Below are 21,107 nucleotides of genomic sequence, written 5' to 3' on the forward strand. Positions count from 1 at the left end.
AGAAAAGACTGGATTCTTGATTGATGTTCACTGTTGATACCTGCCAAAATATCAAGGGAAGTAATGTTCCAGGGTAAGAGAAATAAAATTAAGTCAGAAAGTCTACAAGTCTCGCAGGGTCAGACTCAAGAAAGTCTTATCACTATCTGCTAGACAGTGAAACCGAAGATAAGAGACTTGGGAATATGTGCATCACCAAGGATGATGAGACTTTGGTGTTCTTTGTACTCTAACAGCTGCCTGGGTCACCATTTCCATTTGCTTTAGTGGTTCTAAGGGATTCCAAGTACAGAAGCTTGCCATTTGACAACACAATTTGAATGTCTCAAAAGGTATCACTAAAGCAAAGTCACTAAGAAAAGTCTTTTGCTCAAGGTCAAAGACTCTTACATGCTGATGTTGAGGGCAGGTAAGCTCAGAAAATCCTAATAATCAAGAAGCACCATCCTGGAGGGAGCAGGCAATAACACCTTGGCCTGAGCGCTGCCATTTTGACTCATACTCCATTTTACCTGCAGGGTAAAATAAAGGTCAGGTTCCAAGCCCTCGGGAAGCTGAGAACTTTCCAATGACTGATCGACCTCATCCCTAAACCACATAAATCATCTTTGTGCATCTTTTCTACTTTAGAAACAGCATGGCTGTTCTGAACAATGGAAGGAACAAATGGATCTGATTGGTTAGACTAGAAAGCTTGCATTGTATATTGATTGATGATGATGGAACATTTGAGGAAGCCTCTAATCTCTAAATTCTGATTGGTCAAAATTGTAATTGTAACTTGGCAAGAAATATTTGTGAATTTTATGCTTATAAACCCTCACTTTGCTGCTGCTCATGGCTATCAGAAGAAATGTGGCTCCCTAGTCCTTGCTCTGCAACCCTGATTGATCAGTGACCTACTTATGTGGTGAATTATGATAACCTTTGGAACCTGTAAGTGTTGTGTCACTCCTTCCTCATGGAGCTTAATGGGCTAGGTGGAACAATCTCTTTTGGTACTGAAGAATACTTTATTTAAGTGGGCATGATGGCTATTCTTGGTTGACAACTTGATTACATCTGGAATGAACTACAATCCAGAAAAGGAAGGTAAACCTGTGAAGGGTTGGGTTTAGTTTGAGTACATAAATCGCTTACAATCCAAATCTTTGAGTCAAGAACACATGCACCTTTAATCTAGACCTTGAGATGGAAAGACACACCTTCAATCTGGGTCACACCTTGTGCTGGAGTCTATGTAAGGACACAAACATAGGAAGATTTTGCTCTTTGCCTGCTTGCTCTCACCTTGTTCACAAGTCCATTCCTTCACTGTCAATTATAGCCTCTGTTTATGGGAGTCCAGTATCTACTGAAGACCACCTGAGACAACTAGTCTCATTGACGGAGAAACTTTTGGACTTTCTGTTCATAGTCAGCCACTGTTGGATTAGTTGAACCACAGCCTCTAAGGCATTTTAATTAATCCCCTTTCTATATATACAGCAAGAGAATCATTCTATAAGTTCTGCTGCTCTAGAGAACGATGACTAATACAGTGAGGACAGTATTGTCAAAGCTAAAACTAAGGCATTTTTATTTAAAACCCTTTCCTGATTCCCTGTGGTGGTGAGCAATACATCTTTAGGTGGGAGGATGATCGGCACGCAATGGCTGCTGCCTGGCACTAGCTTGGGTTTGCACCTGCCTATCAGAGTGCAAGCAGGGTTGTGTGGCAGAGCTGAAAACAGGAAAAAAATAGATCAGGGGAGTGTTTAAGTTCATCTGAATCTCAAAGTGACCAAAGTACTCATTAATATCTCCAAACCCTAGGCACAGAATAACTACTTTTCACAGTAAGTACAGTAATTCACCAGCAATTATTTAGAAGAAGGGCCAAGCTTGGGAATTGTCAGAGCATGTGATTGAAAAAGCTGGTTTTTGTTTGTCCTTTGTATCACCCTCACAGGCCATATGGAATGTTTCAAAATGTTCTGGGTCTCAGCTTCCTGAGGAGCCACCACGATGACTTCCATAGTTAACTATACCAGGTTGCACTTCCAGCAGCGATGAATAGTACCAACCCTTGCACCACAGCCTCACCAGCATGAGCCCTCATTTGTTTTACTGATCTCAGCCTTTGTGACTACTGTAAGATGATGAAAGTGAAAGGTGATTTTAATTTGCATTTCCCTGATGGCTAAGAATGTTCAGCTTCTAAGTGTTTCTTAGTCATTTATGTTCTATCTCTTGAGAATTCTCTACTTAGTTTTATGCTTCATTTTTAATTGGATTATTTGTTTTCTTGATGTTCTGGTTGTTTTTTGTTTGGTTTTTTTTCTTTTTGTTCTTTCTATATTCTGGATAAGTAAACCTCTACCATGTGTATATTTCCAATTGGCTCAAATGAGGTTGTCCCTTGCCTTACAGAAGATTTTTTTGATTTCATGAGGTTCCATTTATGATTGCTGGTTTTAGTACCTAGGTTTTGCATCCTGATCACAGGGTCATTTCCTGTGTCAATGAGTTCAAGACTATTTTCTACATTTTTTTACTATCAGACTCAGAGTCTCTGGTCTTACATTGAGGCCTGTGGTCCTTTTGAGTTTTGTGCTTCTTTGTGAAAAATCAAGTTCCATAAGTGTGTGGAATTAAGTCTGAGTCTTTAACTCAATTCTATTAAAAATATGCCTATTTTTATGTCAATAGCATGTTGCTTTTATTACTATAGCTTTGTAGTACAACTTTAAATTGGAAATGGTGATACCTCAAGCAGCTATGTTCCTCCAGATATCATCTTCAGTTTCAGTCTTCAATGTCTTAAAGTTTTTTTCTTAATCATCAAGTGTTTAAATTATTTTGTTTTAGTTACCCCAGGAGTTTTTTTCAGACTGTAATAAATGATATCACTTGCCTGATATTTTTCTCAGCCATTTGTTAATCACATATAAAAAGGTTTCTGCTTTTTTTGCTTTAATTTTATATCCTGCTATATTACTGAAAGTGTTTATCATCTGTAGAAGTTTCCTGTTGGAGTCTTTAGAACCTTTTATGTATAAAATCATATCATCTGCAAATAAAGATAAGTTGAATTCTTTCTTTCCTATTTGTATCCCCTTGATTTCCTTTAGTTTTCCTATTGCTCTAGCTAAGACATTAATACTATATTGAGGAGGTGTGGGGAGAGTGGACATCCTTGTCTTGTTCCTGATTTTAGTGGAAATTCTTTGAGTTTCTCTCCATTTAGTTTAATACTGCATGTGATCTTGCTGTAATTTCCTTTATTGTATTGAAGTATAGATGTCCCTTGTATCCCTAGTCTCTCCATAACTTCTATCATGATGGGGTGTTGTCAGGGTGTTCCTGCAGATATCATGGACGATATGGAAATTGTCTGCAAAGTGGTGAAAATAAAAATATCAGTTCAGTCTAACTTAGCCTTCCAGGTTGAACCAAACTTTTAGAGAGTTTGATGCCAGGTGGGTTATTGTCAGAATATTTATACACAATATAATTTGGAAAAATTTCCTGAAGTAACACAATCACTGATGCACGAGGAAGCATAATTACATCAAAATTTAACTCAACATACATCTCATTTCTTCCAAGACTATGAGCTTTAGAAATGGGCTGCCTGCACCTGCTTTAGAGCCAACCAGAGGATCTCTGTTATACAGATAATGCAGAGTTTTTTGGAATATTAACCACTTATTGTTCTATTTTTGCAAGCTTGGGAATGCCCATGGCTATACAGATACTATGATGGTAAATAGCTACTTCTGGTCCTGGTTGTAAGAGCTCCTATGACCTGGCCCATCAGACAATGCAGATCACTAGGCTATTAATAACCTCTAGTTCCCAAAGTAGGTTGCAAAAGTAGGTCCTTAAAAGCTGTCTCTTTTCCCAGTCTGCAACGATAAGAACAGTTCTCCCTCATACATATGCCACCACAGTAGAGGTGTCCCTACCACAATGCTTTCCCCAGAAAGAACAGCAATCCCTGTAAATCATGAGCCAAAATACATCTTAGCACCTTTAAATTGTTACTGTCAAATATTTTACCCATTGAAATCCAAAAGTAGCTAATATGCAATTTATGGATTTTAGTAAGGGTTTAACTAGTCATAAGGGAAATTGATATTGATCCCAATGCTTCCATTAGTACCCCACTTTCCTATTCTGTCATAAACTGGACCAGCTCTCCATGCTTCAAAAGATCTACTCAAACAATTCTCTCTATAACCTTCATTTTTACCCCCTTTCCTTACTTAATGTCAAACTCATTCAGAGGTTATATGGAAAATACTACTTTTAGTCCTATGACTATTACAGTTAACCAGATATGTATCTCTGAATGATGAGTGGTCTGTTGTAGAATGTGATCCTTCTTCTGGTTAGCTGTGCCTGCTTGCAAGATCATACTGCACCCTGTTTTTGGAATTGGGTAGTTTCAGGGTTGATCATCCATCCAGAATTTCCCCATCCTCACCACCAGGATGAGCTCTCCAGCATTGCCCAGGGTTACTCACCCCTGGCAGTGATGAGCAGGTACAAGACCAGTTCTCCTGCTTTCAAACCCTCAGAGTCAGCTCTCCCACACCTACACCTTCAGGGCCAGCTCTAGTGTGTTGCCCAGGTGATGTGCAGGGGCCACTCTCTGGAGTGCAGAAGCTGGTGAGGGGCAGGAACAGCTTTCCTGCTCTTATGACCTCAGAACCAGCTCATTCACCTGACCCAGGAGGTGACTCTTTTCAATGAACACTTTGAAGTAAAGCTATATGGACAAAATGTCTTACAGTGTGACTCACTGTGTCACACTACAGCTTCTATGACCAAATATTTCCTTTTTCTTTCTCTTTTCCCTTTTTCTCTTAAATTTTATTTTAGCTGGGGTGGGGGGGTGTGCAAGGACAAAGGGCAGATAAGAAGGGACAGGGAAATGAATGGGATCAAGATGTATGATGTAAAAGACACAAAATAATAAGAGAAAGTTAAAACAAAAATATCCTGCCACACTTCCTGTTGACTGTTGATATTCGTTCATAGAATAAGGAAGTGAGAGGGTCTTGGAAGGTGCTAGAGAATATAAACTGGGATAATTGAAAGGGTTGTCTATCTACATGACTGTTGGGATGAAGTCTTTCCAGTGCAACAGCATTGGGGTCCTCTTGTAACTGTTCACCCATGCCCTGTAAGCCCAATAAATGCAGGAATACATCACTCCTGTGGACGGAGGCTTTTGTTTTGCCCAGTTCCACAGTCATTTGGTCCCAAATAAACACACAGAGGCTTGTATTAATTATAAACTGTTTGGCCTATGGCTCAGGTTTCTTATTGGCTAGCTCTCTCTTAACTATTAACCCATCTCTGTTAATCTTTGTAACTCCTAATGGTCTTGGCTTGCCAGTGATGCCCAGGTACCTTTCTTCCTCAGCAACTATGTGGCATCTCTCTGGTCACTCACTCTCTGTCTTGATCTTCGAAGAATTCTCCTAGTCTTGTAGGCCCCATCTGTACTTCTTGCCTGGCTACATCCTGCCTGTCCATTGGCCAAAGCAGCTTTATTCATCAACCAATAAGAGAAACATATTCACACCATGCAGAAGGAAATCCCCATCAACTTTTTCATTAAACTTTGGTGGAACTGAACTTTGATTTGTCATTATACAGAAGGACTCAGCATTGTTTATGTCTTCTTAAGGGAAGGAATTGTTACAACTGTAGTCTTATTTTGTCTCTTGCTTCTACAAGTCACAATGTGATACCCTGCTATAGGGTTCACAACATTAACAGACATTAGCATGCATTCCAAAATATGGGAAATCCATTTCTCTTGATAGCAGTTTGACAATCTCCATGCAGAAAATAATATATATATATGTATATATATAAAATTGCCATACAGAAGGTTCTCACTTATTTAAAGGATTTGTGCAAAAAGAATAAGTTTTCCATCATTTTTTAGTTGTTACTCAGTGTAGACAAAGAGTTATATTGTACTGGCTATCAGCCTAGCCAGTAACAAACATACTGAAAATAAACAATGAATTTCCAAATCCAAATGCTGAAGTCTGATTGTCTCTGTTTAGTGAATTTGGACTCAGAAATGTGGCATATTTAATTACCAGCCATATAATGTTCAGCTTTTATTACCTGTGATTCTCTTTGAGCATTTTGAATTCATCATAGCCAATCTCATGTTATCTGGTAAGTCAAAAAGAAGGCTTAGCATAATGGAAAATGGAGTGTGCTCGCTGTAGACTAAACTTGCTTGCTTTTCTCATGATACAAAAATAACCTGATTAAATAAAATTCTTGTTATATAATTGTGGTTTTAACACAACCATTCTATACATGTTTCTTTAAATCATTATTTTAAAACCATAGAGCGTGTGTCGAAAATACAGAACATAAACACTATAATGTCTCTTTTTAATGGCAAGCCTATGTTACTATCATTAAGAAACGAGAATCAGCAATATTCTAAGAGTCAGGTGACTTGTCCCTTTGTTCAGTATCATCACTTTATTCCAAAGCTATTAAGGTATCCAAACCATACACTGTTTACTCAGCTTCCTGACCACTGACGTACAGCTCTCTTGCATTAATTGCCTGAATGGCTTGAAGTATGCTTCTTTTTTTCAGATCCTATTCTTATTCATAGAAGGAGATATTTTCTTTATTCCCAAGGTAAGAAATGACAGTGTAAAAAGGAAAGTGTTTCCATTATTGGTTCAGGCTAAAATTCTGAGTGGAAAGAGAAAATAACATGAAAGGGGGTATATAAAAAGAGTAACTGTAGCAGAAGGAGCAAAGAAAGAAAAGGCCCCTAGGATGCTGAGAGAAGTGAAATTGCTTTAAGAGCAGCAGACCTCAGAACACTTGGGACCGGAGGGAAGCTAACAAAAATGAAAACAGAACCTTCATGAGAAAACACGGAGGGGAATGGAACTGAAAATGCATGTAAACAAACAACAACAGCAAAATACCAAATGAATATTCAGATAGAAGCATGGATTGGCAGAAATTAAGCAAACAAATGAAGCAAGTCAGCACTGGCAGTCTCTTATGATTTTGATAATATTTGCTTTTCCATTGTAATTGGTGAATGGAACTGACATAGCCTGGCAGGACAGAGGGCAACTGAGAAATCTCAAGCTTCCATGTCTGCTACAGTCAGGTGACACAGTAGTCATTGCACAGCTCTCCTTGGCGAAGCTCTAGAACCCCATGCAGAGCCCTTTGCAAATGTTGCCACTGTGCCTCAGCTTCTAAGTCTTCGGATGAAGAATTGGGCATTGCATTGTTGCTCCCCAATGCACAATGCTTTGCTTTTCTATCGATTTCAAGATACTTTTGCTTTGCATTTGGTTTTGACAGTTTAATTACAGAGGTATCTAAGATAGGTTTTCTTTTGTTTGTTTGTTTTGTCTTGCTTATGGTGTGCCTATCCTACTCACAGTTGTGTTGCTGTGAGAGTCACCATGACTAAATCAAATGAGGAGGAAAGGATCTGTTTTAGATTAGGAGTTACACTCCATCATCAGAGGAAGCAATGACAAGAACTCAAGAGAGGAACATAGAGGTATAGCCTGAAGTAGAAACCATGGAGAAACCTTGCTTCCTGTGTTGCATTCCTTACTAGCTTTCTCAGATACTATTCCAAAAGAGCACAGGCCCACCTGCCTAGGAATGATACTGCCTACAGTAGCCTGTGTCTTCCTTTAGCAATTAGCAATTAAGAAAATGTCTCACAGTGATGGCCACAGACAAACTCTTTAACTGAGCAACTCTTTAACTGAGATTTCCTCTTCCTGTGTGAGTCTAGGTTTGTGTCAGCTTAACAGCTGAAGCCAACTATGAAAAGAATCTTTCATTACTAATTTCTTCAAAGCATGTGTGCTCTCATTTTTCTTTATCATTTTTTTAAATCCAAGTATCCCTGCATATTTCAAGGTCTTGTGATAGCATAGGGACAGGAAACAAACTAGGTAGTCATGCCTGGTACATCCCAAGTGGCTGACTCCCAGGTGACTCCCCACAAAGTCCTAGTCCTCTTAGTCTTGTGTCTAGAAAATTAAAAAATTAAAAATCTTTATATCTTTAGCAGTGCTTAGGTAGGACATACCTTTCTTTCTATTTCCTTTATACAAAATGAGGCCTTCATGACGAATCAGAAAACAAAGTTAGTCTATATTTAAGCTACATGTACAAGGCCCCTTGCTATAAATGATATGGGTCCCCCATCCCCCATCTATCTAACCACCCTGACATGTCCCAAATATAGATAACATGAGTTTGGGGCAAAGTGTTTGTTACTGTGCTGAGCACTGCTCCACTACTGCAGATATTCAAGGGCCCTTTTCCATGTTCCTCCACAGAATTCATCCCATGTACCCATTCATCCCAGCTTTTAAGCTGGATTTTCACCTGGACTTCTTAGTTAAGTGACAATTTCTGTTATTAATGTGATGCATTTAAATTTAGCAGGCCATTTCAGTATTATTAAAATAAAGCATTCATTAAGCCACGACCCATTTCTGGTGCTTTTGGCTGAAAGGAGGGAAGGCAGCTTGAAGATAAGATTCAGCTCCATGGTGAGGTATAACCACAGCAGAGTAGAATTACAAAAGAAAATATAAATCAGATGAATTCATATTCAACAACACAAAGGTCATCCAGAGGTAGGTAAAAAGAAGATTCATGTGTGAGAGATGTGTTCAAGGATATTCAAAGGCTAAACAAGGATGCTTCTCAGCTGGTAGCCTGAAAGGATTGGGAATTGACTGTGAGGCACTTTGGTCACTTTCTATTACGTAGAAAGAATAATAATAAAGATGTGATTTTAGGTGTATAAGCAAATGAAGAAAATCATGTGACAATTAGGTGCCTAGTGGATATCTGGGGAGGGAACTCCAACAAATCCCTTATGAGAAACAGTTGAAATAGCACTTAATCCTGTGATTTTTCATAAGCTAAGAATTTCCTCACTTAAATCTTCCTTATCAAACCATGTCTTGAAATGTTAAACCTACTATCAGAGTTTATATTTTTGAGCAAAGACTTCAAATGCATATAAAATTTATTAGGGAATTTTATTTTTTAGTAAAAATATCCTTTGTTTCCTCAACTCTCACCTAAAATTATACATGTGAGAAGGATATTTCAAGAATTGAAAATGCCGAGAAACACCGGAGCCCTGAGGACTGCGCAGAGCAGATCTGGATTCCAGCCCGACGGGATTCAGCCTGCCCAGAGACTGCCAGCTTCCAAGTCCCATTCTCCAACCATGGGACAGGTGAGGCAAGGGTCCAGCCTACCACAGTTTGCTAAGGTCCTGATACTAGGACAGCCTCCATCCACGCAAAGAAGAAAGCCACCAGGGTATTGGACCTGCTCCCACCCACTGGAACGGAACCATGGTCACATATCCACTAGGGGAGGAAGAGACACCTTCTTCACTCACAGGAAGAAATGATGGGAAGGAGACAATGCATAAACACACCAACCAACAGAAAAACCAATATGACACCGCCAGAAACTAGAGAATCTACACCTGCAAGACCTGAACAGTCAATTGTGGAAGAAGCAGACAAAAAAGACCTTATAAACAACTTCAGGAAAATGATAGAGGCCCTCAAAGAAGATAAGAGAAAATCCTTTAAGGACATGGAAGAAAAAACAAACCAAAAAATACAAGAAATGGAGGAAAACAATCCAAAAAATGAAAGAAGTGCAAGAAATGGAGGGCAAAAACTCAAAAAAATGCAAGAAATGGAAGAAAAGAGAAACCAAAAACTTCAACAAATGCAAGAAAGAGAGGAAAATACAAAGCAAAAGTTACAAGAAACAATTCAAACAATGCAAGGGTTGAAAGCTGAAATAGAGACAATAAAAAAACCACAGTCTGAAGGAATGCTGGAAATAGAGAAGCTGGGCAAACAGTCAGTTATTACAGATACAAGCATAACCAACAAAATACAAGAGATTGAAGACAGAATCTCAGGTGTTGAAGATACTAGGGGAAATAGATTCATTGACCAAAGAAAACCTTAAGCCCAACAAATCCCTAACACAAAATATCCAGGAAATATGGGACACCATGAAAAGACCAAACCTAAGAACAGCAGGTATAGAATAAGGGGCATAAAACATATTCAACAAAATCATAGAAGAGAACTTTCCCAACCTAAAGAAAGATATGCCAATGAAAGTTCAAGAAGCCTACAGAACACCAAATAGAGTGGACCACAAAAGGAAATCCCTTCATCACATAATAATAAAAACCCGAACATACAGAATAAAGAAAGAATAATAAGAGCAGCAAAGGAAAAAGGCCAAGCAACATAAAAAGGCAAACCTATCAGAATCACACCAGTCTTCTCCATGGAAACTCTGAAAGCCAGAAGGTCGTGGATAGATATTCTACCAATGCTAATAGACCACGGATGCCAGGCCAGATTGCTATACCTAGCAAAGCTTTCAATAACTATAGATGGAGAAAACAAGATATTCCATGACAAAACTAGATTTAAACAATACGTATCCACCAACCCAGACCTACAGAAAGTTCTGGAAGGAAAACCCCAACCCAAGGGAGTTAACTACAACCAGAAAAACATAGGTAATAGATAATCCCACCTTACGAACAGCCAAAAGAAAAGAGGCAGAAATCCACATATAATTCCACCACTATCAACTATTCCAAAACAAACAAGAATGAGCAATCAATGGTCACTAATATCCCTCAATATTAATAGTCTTAACACGCTCATAAAGAGACACAGGCTAACAGAATGGATTCGAAGACAGAAGCCATCCTTCTGCTGCATACAAAAAACATACCTCAGCCTCAAAGACAGACATTACCTACGAGTCAAGGGTTGGGAAAAGATTTTCCATTCAAATGGATCCAAGAAACAATCAGGGGTAGCATTCCTAATATCTAACAAATTAGATTTCAAAATAAAATCAACCAAAAGAGATGAAGGAGGACACTTCTTACTCATCACAGGAGAAATCCGCCAAGATGAAATTTCAGTTTTGAACATCTATGTTCCAAAATACAAAGGCACCCACATTCATAAAATAAATATTACTAAAACTCAAATCACATATAAAACCCCATACACTTATAGTGGGAGACTTCAACACCACACTCTCACCTCTAGACAGGACTACCAGACAGAAACTTAACAAAGAAACCCAAATAAAAGAGAAACAAAAGAACTAATAGAAGTTATGACCCAATTGGGATTAACATACATCTATAGAATATTCCATCCAAATAAAAAGAATATACCTTCTTCTCAGCGCCACAAGGAACAAACTCAAAAATCTACCACATATTTGGTGACATATCAAACATCAACAGGTACGAAAAAATTGGAATAACTTCATGCACCTTGTCAGACCATCATGCATTAAAACTTCCTATAATTCAATGAGAATGAGGGCACAACATACCCAAACTTATGGGACACTATGAAAGCAGTGCTTACTGAAAGCAATATACAGATTTAACGCAATCCCCATTAAAATCTCAGAATAATTCTTCACAGACCCTGAAAGAACAATAATCAACTTTGCATGGAAAAACAAAAGACCCAGGATAGCCAAAACAACCTCATTCAACAAAGCAACATATGGAGGCATCACCATCCCTGACTTCAAACTCTATTATAAAGCTGTAGTCCTGAAAACAGTTTGATATTGGCACAAAAATAGACAGGTAGACCAATGGAATCAAACTGAACACCCCGATATTAACCTATACATGTATGAACGTCTGATCTTCAACAAAGAAGCTAAAAATATATGATGGAAAAAAGAAAGCATCTTCAACAACTGGTGCTGGCGTAACTGGATGATGGCATGTAGAAGAATGCGGATAGATCCATGTCTATCGCCATGCATAAAACTTAAGTCCAAATGGACCAAAGACCTTAACATAAATCCAGCCACACTGAACCTGTTAGAAGAGAAAGTGGGAGGCACCCTTGAATGAATTGGTACAGGAGACTGCTTCCGGAACATAAAACTCCAGTAGCACAGACACTAAGATCGACAATAAATAAATAGGACCTCCTGAAACTGAGAAGCTTCTGTAAGGCAAAGAACACAGTCAGCAAGACAAAAAGGCAACCCACAGATTGGGAAAAGATATTCACTAAGCCCACATCTGACAGAGGGCTGATCTCCAAAATTTACAAAGAATTCAAGAAGCAAGTCTCTTAAAGGGACCCAATCAAAAAATGGGTTACAGAACTAAATAGAGAATTCTCATTAGAGGATCTAAAATGGCTCAGAGACCCTTGAGAAAGTGCTCAACATCCCTAGCCATCCGGGAAATGCAAATCAAAACAACTCTGAGATACCATCTCACTCCTGTCAGAATGGCTAAAATCAAAAACTCCAATGACAGTTTATGCTGGAGAGGTTGTGGAGAAAGTGAACACTCCTCCACTGCTGTTGGGAGTGCCAACTCGTACAGCCACTTTGGAAATCAGTATGGAGATTCCTCAGGAAAATGGAAATCAGTCTACCACAATACCCAGCAATTCCACTCTTAGGCATATGTATAAAGACCCACTCTGAGTTTGGGCATTACCTTCTGATGATAAAAGGCCATGGGAGAAGAAAGCTTTTAGCTTTTCCTTGGCTTGGCTGTCACTCTTGCTAGCAGGTTTTATCTCCTCTGTTGTTTCCAACAGAGACTGTAGACTATTGCAGTTTATCCTGAAAGGGAAACTGTATGTTTTGAAGCTATTGGTGAATAACAATCAAATATTTATAAACATCTCCAGTAGTACAACTTAGGTCAGGTTTTTTTTATCTAATGAAAAAAAGTTATTGTAATTTACAATTAAATGCATAGCCTTCCTTGTAATAACAGAATAATTGGCTTTAAAGAAGAAATACAAAGTGCTTCAGGAGTTAATAGAAGAAAAGTTTAGTTCTATTGAAGGTTCTAAGATTTTTTTCCTGACAAATATTGTGACTCAATAGGGATGGAGTATATAAATAGAGATCATGTCCTGACTAGTTTTATGTCAACTTGACACAAACTGGAGTTATCTGAGAAGACAGAACTTCAATTGACAAAATGCCTCCATAAGATCCATTTTCTTAGTGATTGTTGGGAGTGTCCTGTCAACTGAGGGTGGTACAATCCCTGGTCTAGTGGTTCTGTTTCTTTGAGAAAGCAGGCTGAGCAAGCCATGGGCAGGAAACCAGTAAGGAACTCTGCTCCACAGCCTCTGAATCAGCTCTTACCTCCAGGTTCCTGCCATGCTTGAGTTTCTGTCTTAATTTCATTCAATGATTAACTCTGCTGTGGATGAGATTTCTGAATCAACCCTCTTCTTGCCAACTTGCTTTTGGCCATGTTTAATCTCTGCAACAGTAACCCAAAGACAGCACAGGCACACACAATATGCATTGTTTGGGAAGGGAATGCATTGTCTGCCAAGCAAAATGCATGAGTACAAGAACAGAACTCAGCCGGTCCCATGCCTTAGTAGAAAGGAAAGAGAAGTGTACATCACAGAGGTTATATGCCACCCTAAAGATAGTCAAAGAGGTGGGATGCATAAAACAGCCTGGACCTATTCTGGATGCATAAAATGAAGTCCCTGCCTTGCCCTTCCCCCTCAGTAGCTGGGCTTCGGCAGCCAATAAAGCCAATAAAGTTGATCCTGGGATTAACAGAGAAAACAGTGAGAGTGTGGTGCAAGAGTTCTAAGGAACACTGGGATTTTCTAGTATTGCTGTGGTCACTTTCTGTGGGACAACTGCTCTTTTCCATTGAGACCCTGAAGTCCAGTTTTGCTCTGTATTTAACAAGCATGTTTAACCCCAAGTATGCCAGCAGTGCTTACAGACAGTTTTACCAAAGCATTACCTGCTAAATTGATGATCCGCTTCTAACAAACAAATCTTATGCTGTCTGGGATGGAAAAGAACTTTCTTTTAATAGTTAATTCTACTACAGTGCAACTAATCACCATTAGTACCATCTGTGGTAGTCTGAATGTAATTGTTCCCCATAAGCTCAGAGGGAGTGGCATTATTAGGAGGTGTGTCCCTGTTGAAGTAGGTGTGGCATTGTTGGAGGAAGTGTGTCACTGTGGGATTGGGCGTGGAGGCCTCCTTTGATCAAGCTACATCCAGTGAGACAAACCACATCCTGTTGAGTGTGCATCAAGATGTAGGACTTTCAGCTCCTTTTCCAGCACAGTGTCTGCCTCCATGCTGCCATGTCACACTGTGATGCTAATAGACTTATTCTGAATGAAGGTTTTACTTTGTAAGAGTTGTCGTGGTCATGGTGTCTCTTCACAGCAATAGAAACAATAACTAAGACACATCCATCCAACCAAACCCAGACACAAATTGACCATAAAGTGCATATTGTGTTTATAACAGCGAGTTCAGCTGGAGCTGCCTGCAGTCAGCACTGTCAATCACATTCACACAGTGTCAGATCAACGATCCAAAGATCAGAGATGAAGAATCACATTGATGTAGGTCATGAGGGAAACAAGTGCCACAGCTAGGTCTCAAAATTATTTCTTTGAAGCCATAAATGCTAAATAATCCTCCTGAACTCTGAAATATCCTTTGTTTAGACCCTTGTGAGGATCCCTCCAAAGACTGAACATGGCTGTTTTGCTTCCACTGTGTCTGGCCCCAGAGAACTCTGCAGGTTCTGTAGGGCCTTTCCTATGAAACACAAGGAAGCTGTTGAATTTTCTGACTTAAGGAAACTTTCTCTAGTAAAATTACTACTATGGAATCATTTCCAAGTTAGCGTCTCCTGATAAGTGGACAAGAGTGAGAAAAGGAACCTAAAAGAAGCAAGGTGCATCACAGAGATCGATTTATGGGAATCTCAGTACTTTCTTCTTTCAATAAGGCAACACTGGGCTGAGGACATTGCTCCATTAGCAATGTGCTTATCATCCGAGCATGAAGATGTGAGTTCAGATCCCTAGCATCAAAGAGAAAAGAGAAGAGAAGAGAAGAGCAGAAGAGGCAGCTTTGAACTTCATCCCTGGAGTATGCAGTGGTGGGCACAGACAGACCAATCTCTGTACTGGGACAAGGCAGACTAGTTGAATTAATGAGCTCCAAGCTCACTGAATGGTTCTTTCACAAAAATCAAACTGGTGAGCAGTACAGGAGGGCACTTAATATGAACTCCTGACCTCTGCAAGCACATGTGCATGTGACTACAAACACACACACACACACACACACACACACACACACACACACACACACACACACGCATATAAGCTAAACAATATGGATAATGTTTGAAAGCAATCATAGAATCTGACAGGTTATGTTCAAATCTGTTCTCTGCCACGTGCTTGCTGTATCGTGTCACACATAAATTAACTTCCCTGGACTTTTTTCATACCCATGAAACAGGAATTATATAGCTACATTTCCTAGGCTGTCATGAAAAATAGCTCCTTTAGACAGTGAAAGACACATGATGAGCACTCAGTGAATGTGAAATAGTAAATAATATACCTAGGAATACCTATAGTATGGATGACAATGAGTAAGTCTTCTAGTCATTTCTCTGAGTTTAATAGTGTAGTTTAGATAGTTTATCTGAAGGAAGCCTGGAGCATGAAGATAGAGAAAGAACTGTTTGACAAACAAACAAGCAAATACAAGATCATCAACTAAAAAGCCTGGAATTCTGTACTCCTCCTCCTCAATTGTGCATGAGACAGTCATGATGATTCTTAGTTTCAAAAGTCATTTAAAATTAAACATTCCTGTTATAACCATTGGTAGACAGTGCTGTGTATTGCTGTGATTAGTGTAATAAAAGTTGAGAAGTCAATGGATAGGAAGAGGTTAAGGTGAGACTTCCAGAAACAGAGGGAACTCTTGGAAGAAGAGTAGAGTTATCAGCCAGGTAGAGAGGAAACAGAAAGTGCAAGATGAAATAGAGTTAATGCCATAGGAAAGAACATAAGAAAGTGTATCTGTTTCTTGGGAATTGTTTTTGAAAAAAAAAGGTTTATTTTCTAATTGAAATTTCTAGCCTGAGAGAGACTGAGATCATTTGTATTGAGAGTTAATATTGAAAGTATATATTCCTGTCATCCTGTTGTCTCTATATTTTGGCGTTCCTTCTGGTCAAAAACTTTCTTGGCCTTGTTTATTTTGCTTCTCCACTAAAGCCTCTTGGGTATGTTTATTTTTCTTTTAGATCTGAAGTACTACTCCAGTATCCTCTGTGGGGCTGACTTGGTGGTCATAGAGTACCTTAGTCTGTTTTTGTCAGGGAAAGTTGGTATTTCTCCTTCATTTTTAATAGATAGTTTTTATTGGATATGCTAGGGTGGATTGGCAATTGTGATCATTCAGAGTTTAAAATACATCTTTACAAGTCCTTCTAGCTTTTTAACAATTCCATTGATAAATCAGTAGTTAATCTCATGGGCTTGTATTTGTGTGTAAGTTGGCTTTTCTTTGCTTCAGATCTCCATATTCTCTCTTTGTTTTGCATATTATTTTACCTGTGGAATGACATAAAGAGTTTCTTAACTAGTCTTTAGTTTTCTGTACCCCCCTTTGTTATCTATATAGCTATTTCTTTCCCTAGATTTGGGAAATTTTTCTTAGGATTTTGTTGCTAGATTTTCTTGTACTAACAGGTCCTGCTGCTTTAGCCCCAAATGAACACACAGAGATGCTATATTAATTATAAAACTGTTGGATGATGGCTAGGGCTTCTTACTGGCTAGCTCTCTCTTAATTATTTAATCCATTTCTATTAATCTAAGCATTTCCACATTGTCTTATCTTACAGGAGAAGGATCCAGAACTGCTACTTTTTCCTTGGCTACATGGTGCCTCTTTATGGTCTCTCTCTCTGCCTACCTTCCCCAGAATTCTCCTTGTCTCCTAGCCCCACCTATCTTTGTAACCCTATTAGCCAAACAATGTTTTATTCATCAACCAATAAGAGAATCACATAGTTTTTGTAAATTCAGGTCAGCTTTCTACTTTTAGTTTGGGTATTTGCAGTGTTAAGAGAGTGTAAGAGGCTGGGCATTGGTGGTGCATGCTTTCAATCCCAGCACTCAGAAGGCAGGGGCAGGGGGATCTCTGTGAGTTAGAGACCAGTCTAGTCTACAGAGCAAGATCCAGGACAGCCTCCAAAACAATACAGAGAAACCCTGTCACGAAAAACCCAAAAATAAATAAATAAATAAATAAAAATAAAAAACTAAATAGAGACAAAAAACTCAAACTGTAGGCTGGTTTATTTCAGCTTCTTCTTCATTATTAATTATTAGTACAGTTAATTAGAGATAAGCTTCTCGATGCAATTAGCAGAGTTCCTGATAAGTAAAATATGTAATTGAAAACAGATCCACTTTGCCCTCAAAGCAAAAGTCCCCAAAAAGCCAAAGTAAGCTTATGCTACATCTGAAAATGATTGGAAGAAATACACCAAAATATACCAAATGTAGGAAAGCACCACACATGGAATGTGACACATGATACCTCAACTCACAGATGTTCAAATTCCACCTGAATCCTCTCTGCAGTCCAAACTACTAGACCATCTGCGTGTAGATACTGGACCCTATTCTTTCATAACATATAACTAAGTGTAATTTACCCCAAGAAATTTCTACTGGGAGGGGGGTTGTAGTTTTATTGAGTTATGCGCATGGGAACACACTTGTTTCCATGTATATGTTTTGTTTATGCCAAAGTAATGCTTTAACAACTATAAACATTTCTAAATTGAGTCACAAAACAGAAATAAAACCATAAATTTGTACTGAATTGTTTTAAATTTAAAAATCAGATTCAAGTCCACCACTCCAATTAACAAATAATGAGCTTCTTCATTAGGACAGGGTTGAATGTTGCCTTGGCTACTTTTCTCATCACTATGATAAAATATCTGACAGAAACAATTAAAAGGAGGAGGGGACTGTTTTGCCTCATAGTTTCACATGGGTAGTCCACCATGACAGGGAGTGGGTGACAGTGGGAATGGGTCCATCTATGTTGTTGGGAGCATGTAGATGCTGTTTCTCAAAAGCCCAGGGTCACTGAATTCAAGCAACCCCCATCCAGTCTGCTTCTTTCAGCCAGGCTCTACCTCCCTAAAATTTCCACAGCCTATCAAAACAGTAAGAAACACAAAAACCAATGGAGTTTTTAAGTGAGCAAGCAACTAAAACTCAACAAATGCCTAAAGAAATCATTTAAAAAGGAAAATAAAATAAACAATAAAACTAAAAAATAACTTCAAGAACATGGATTACGCAGGCAGGTAAAAGTCTGAAAAAACTTAGCCTTTATCCTCAGAGTAAAGGTGATATTAAACACAATACAAATTAAATGGATGCTTCAAAATTACAAATTGCAGTAGTTTGAATAGAAATGACTCCCATAGGTTCATAAATTGAATTTTTGGTTACCAGAAATGTCACTATTGGGTAATGTGGGCTTGTTTCAGTAGATGTGGCCTTGTTGAAGAAAATATGTGAATGGAATTAAAACAAACTCATCTTGAGGTGGTCCAGACTCTGAAAACAAGCCAGATATATACTCACTTACAAGTGGACATTAGCTGTTAAGTAAATGACAATCATACTATGGTTCACAGATCCATAAAGTCTAAGTAATAAAGAAGTCTCTAAGGGGGATGTGTGGGTCTTCCTGAGGAAGGGAAACAGAATAGATTTTGTGGATAGATAGGGGCAGATGGGGATGGGAACAGAAATTAACAGGTGAGGGGAGGCATGAAGGAAACAAGTCCAGGAAGAGATAACTGAAATTGGAAGGCATCTGGGGGTGAGAATGATACGAAAACCTAATGGAGTAGAAACTTCCAGGAGTCTACGTGTGTGACCTTAGGGAGAACTCCTATCAATGTGCATTATGGAGCCTGAACCAGTCATCTTCTGTAATCAAGAGACTTCCAAAGGTGGTTCTGTGACACCAACCCAGGCACAAAGGCTTTGACCTACAATCTATCCTTTCTGCAAGAGGTACTATAGCAATGGAGGAACAGAATTTGTGGAAGTGGACAATGACTAATATTTGAGACCCATAGCATGAAAGGGAGCCCATGCCCAGCACAGCCTGGATAGCCATATAGACCAGGGATATGATAGAAAAAAGTCAATAAAAGTATTACTACTGATACTCTGCCATGCTCACATATCAGTGCCTAGCACAATAGTCATTAGGTGACAAGAGAGCCCAATGTGGAGATGTCCATCGGGTCCCTCCCATTAGAGGGACCCTGCAGAAGACAGGAAGAGATGGAGGAGCCAGAGCAGCTGGGGACACTAGGAGAGATGATCCACAGGATCAACTAAGCAGGGCTCATAGGGACTCACAGATACTGCAGCATCAATGACAGAGTCTACATGTGTTATGGTTGCCGGCTTGGTGGGGGTTTTTTGTGGGACTCCTAACAGTGGGAGGAGTGTCTCTGACTCTTCCACCTGTTCTGGGGACACTTTTCCTCATACTTCGTAGCTTTGTCCAACCCTATAAGAGGGTTTAGGCCTAGTCTTATTGGTACTAGCTTTGTCATGTTGGGTTGATATCTTCTGGAGGCCCACTCTTTTCTGAATGGAAACAGAGGAGAAGTGGATCTAGAGGAAAGGGGAGGTGGACATGGAGTGGGAGATGTGGAGGTGGAAACTTCTGTCAGGATGCATTGCATAAGAGAAGAATAAATTTTCAAAAAAGAACAAAAAAGAAAAGAAAACCACACCATGCAGGAGTGCATTGTGGAGGACAGGTGATCACTGTGTAGCAGACTCTGATCTGCTTCCATCTAAAAGGAGAGTAAAGAGAATCTTGTCCTTGATGGAAGCAGATCAGAGTAGTAACAGGCAGAGTCAGATATAGAACCCCACAGGGCAAGGGCTTCAATGGCTGGCTTCCCCAACAAAACCCCACCTTCACAGTTCCACCATCTCCTGATTCCTTTTCAAATTCTAAATCCACCAAGGTATAAATTCTCTGCAAAATAAAAATTAAAAACTCAAAATAAACTGGGCATTAGTGGTGCATGCCTTTAATCCCAACACTTGAGAGGCAGAGGCAGGAGGATCTCTGTGAATTCAAGGCCAGCCTGGTCTACAGATCGAGCTTCAGGACACACTCCAAAACCATACAGAGAAACCATGTCTCAGAAAAAAAGAGAAAAGAAAAGAAAAGAAACTCAAAACACTCAGGGGAAAACAATTGGATTTTCCAAAGAAAATTGTAATCAAGGCTTATCCTTTGTCTTTTTTCAACTTCCTTAGCATAAAGATTAAGACAATAGGGTGGGAGGGGGAGGGGGTGCGGGAAGAGGGGAGGGAGAGGGAACTGGGATTGACATGTAAAACAAGCTATTTAAAATTAAAATAAAAAATGATAAAAAAAGATTAAGACAATGAAATAAAGTCCCTCAGCATCAAATACTATTAAAAACAGCATGTAGATATATTACCTGAAATTTCCAAATCCTTACCAACCTGATAGTTTTCACTTCCCTCTCACACATACTTATTTTTAACCCTTTTAACATGTTCCTTCATTCCACTCACTATTTCTTTTCTCTTTTCTTTGCTTTTTGATCAATTATCCAAGGAAGAAAAAGTAATTCTTTTTTAAAATCTTTATTTGTGAGGCAAAATTTGCATAGTTATGGTTGATCACTGTACTGTTAATATTTCCATATGAAGAAAGTAATCAAGAAATTCTGAAGAAAAGTTAATCATAGTAAAGAGTGATTGCCATCAGGTTTTAAAGATCTTCCCTCAGAGAATCAAATAATTCTGATTTTTAATGTAAATTTTCATGAACCTCTACCTTCCTTTAATTAAGCGTACTTCAAGTACTAGTTTTAATGATTAAGAAACCATGTTTTATTTGACTTGTCTTTACCTCAGTTTATTTCTATATTGTAACACCCCTGCTTCATTGCTTATGCTTCCCAATTATCTGGTTTTAGCTCCACCAGTTCCAAAATGGAGTTAGACAGCAGCTAACTTTGGAGTTTGGGTAACTCTACCCAAAAGTACTCAGGTATTTCAGATACATCAGAATAATACGGGGCCAAAAGG

This window comes from Mesocricetus auratus, unplaced genomic scaffold, assembly GCF_017639785.1.
Source record: "Mesocricetus auratus isolate SY011 unplaced genomic scaffold, BCM_Maur_2.0 Super-Scaffold_15014, whole genome shotgun sequence".
NCBI classification, from domain to species: Eukaryota; Metazoa; Chordata; class Mammalia; order Rodentia; family Cricetidae; genus Mesocricetus; species Mesocricetus auratus.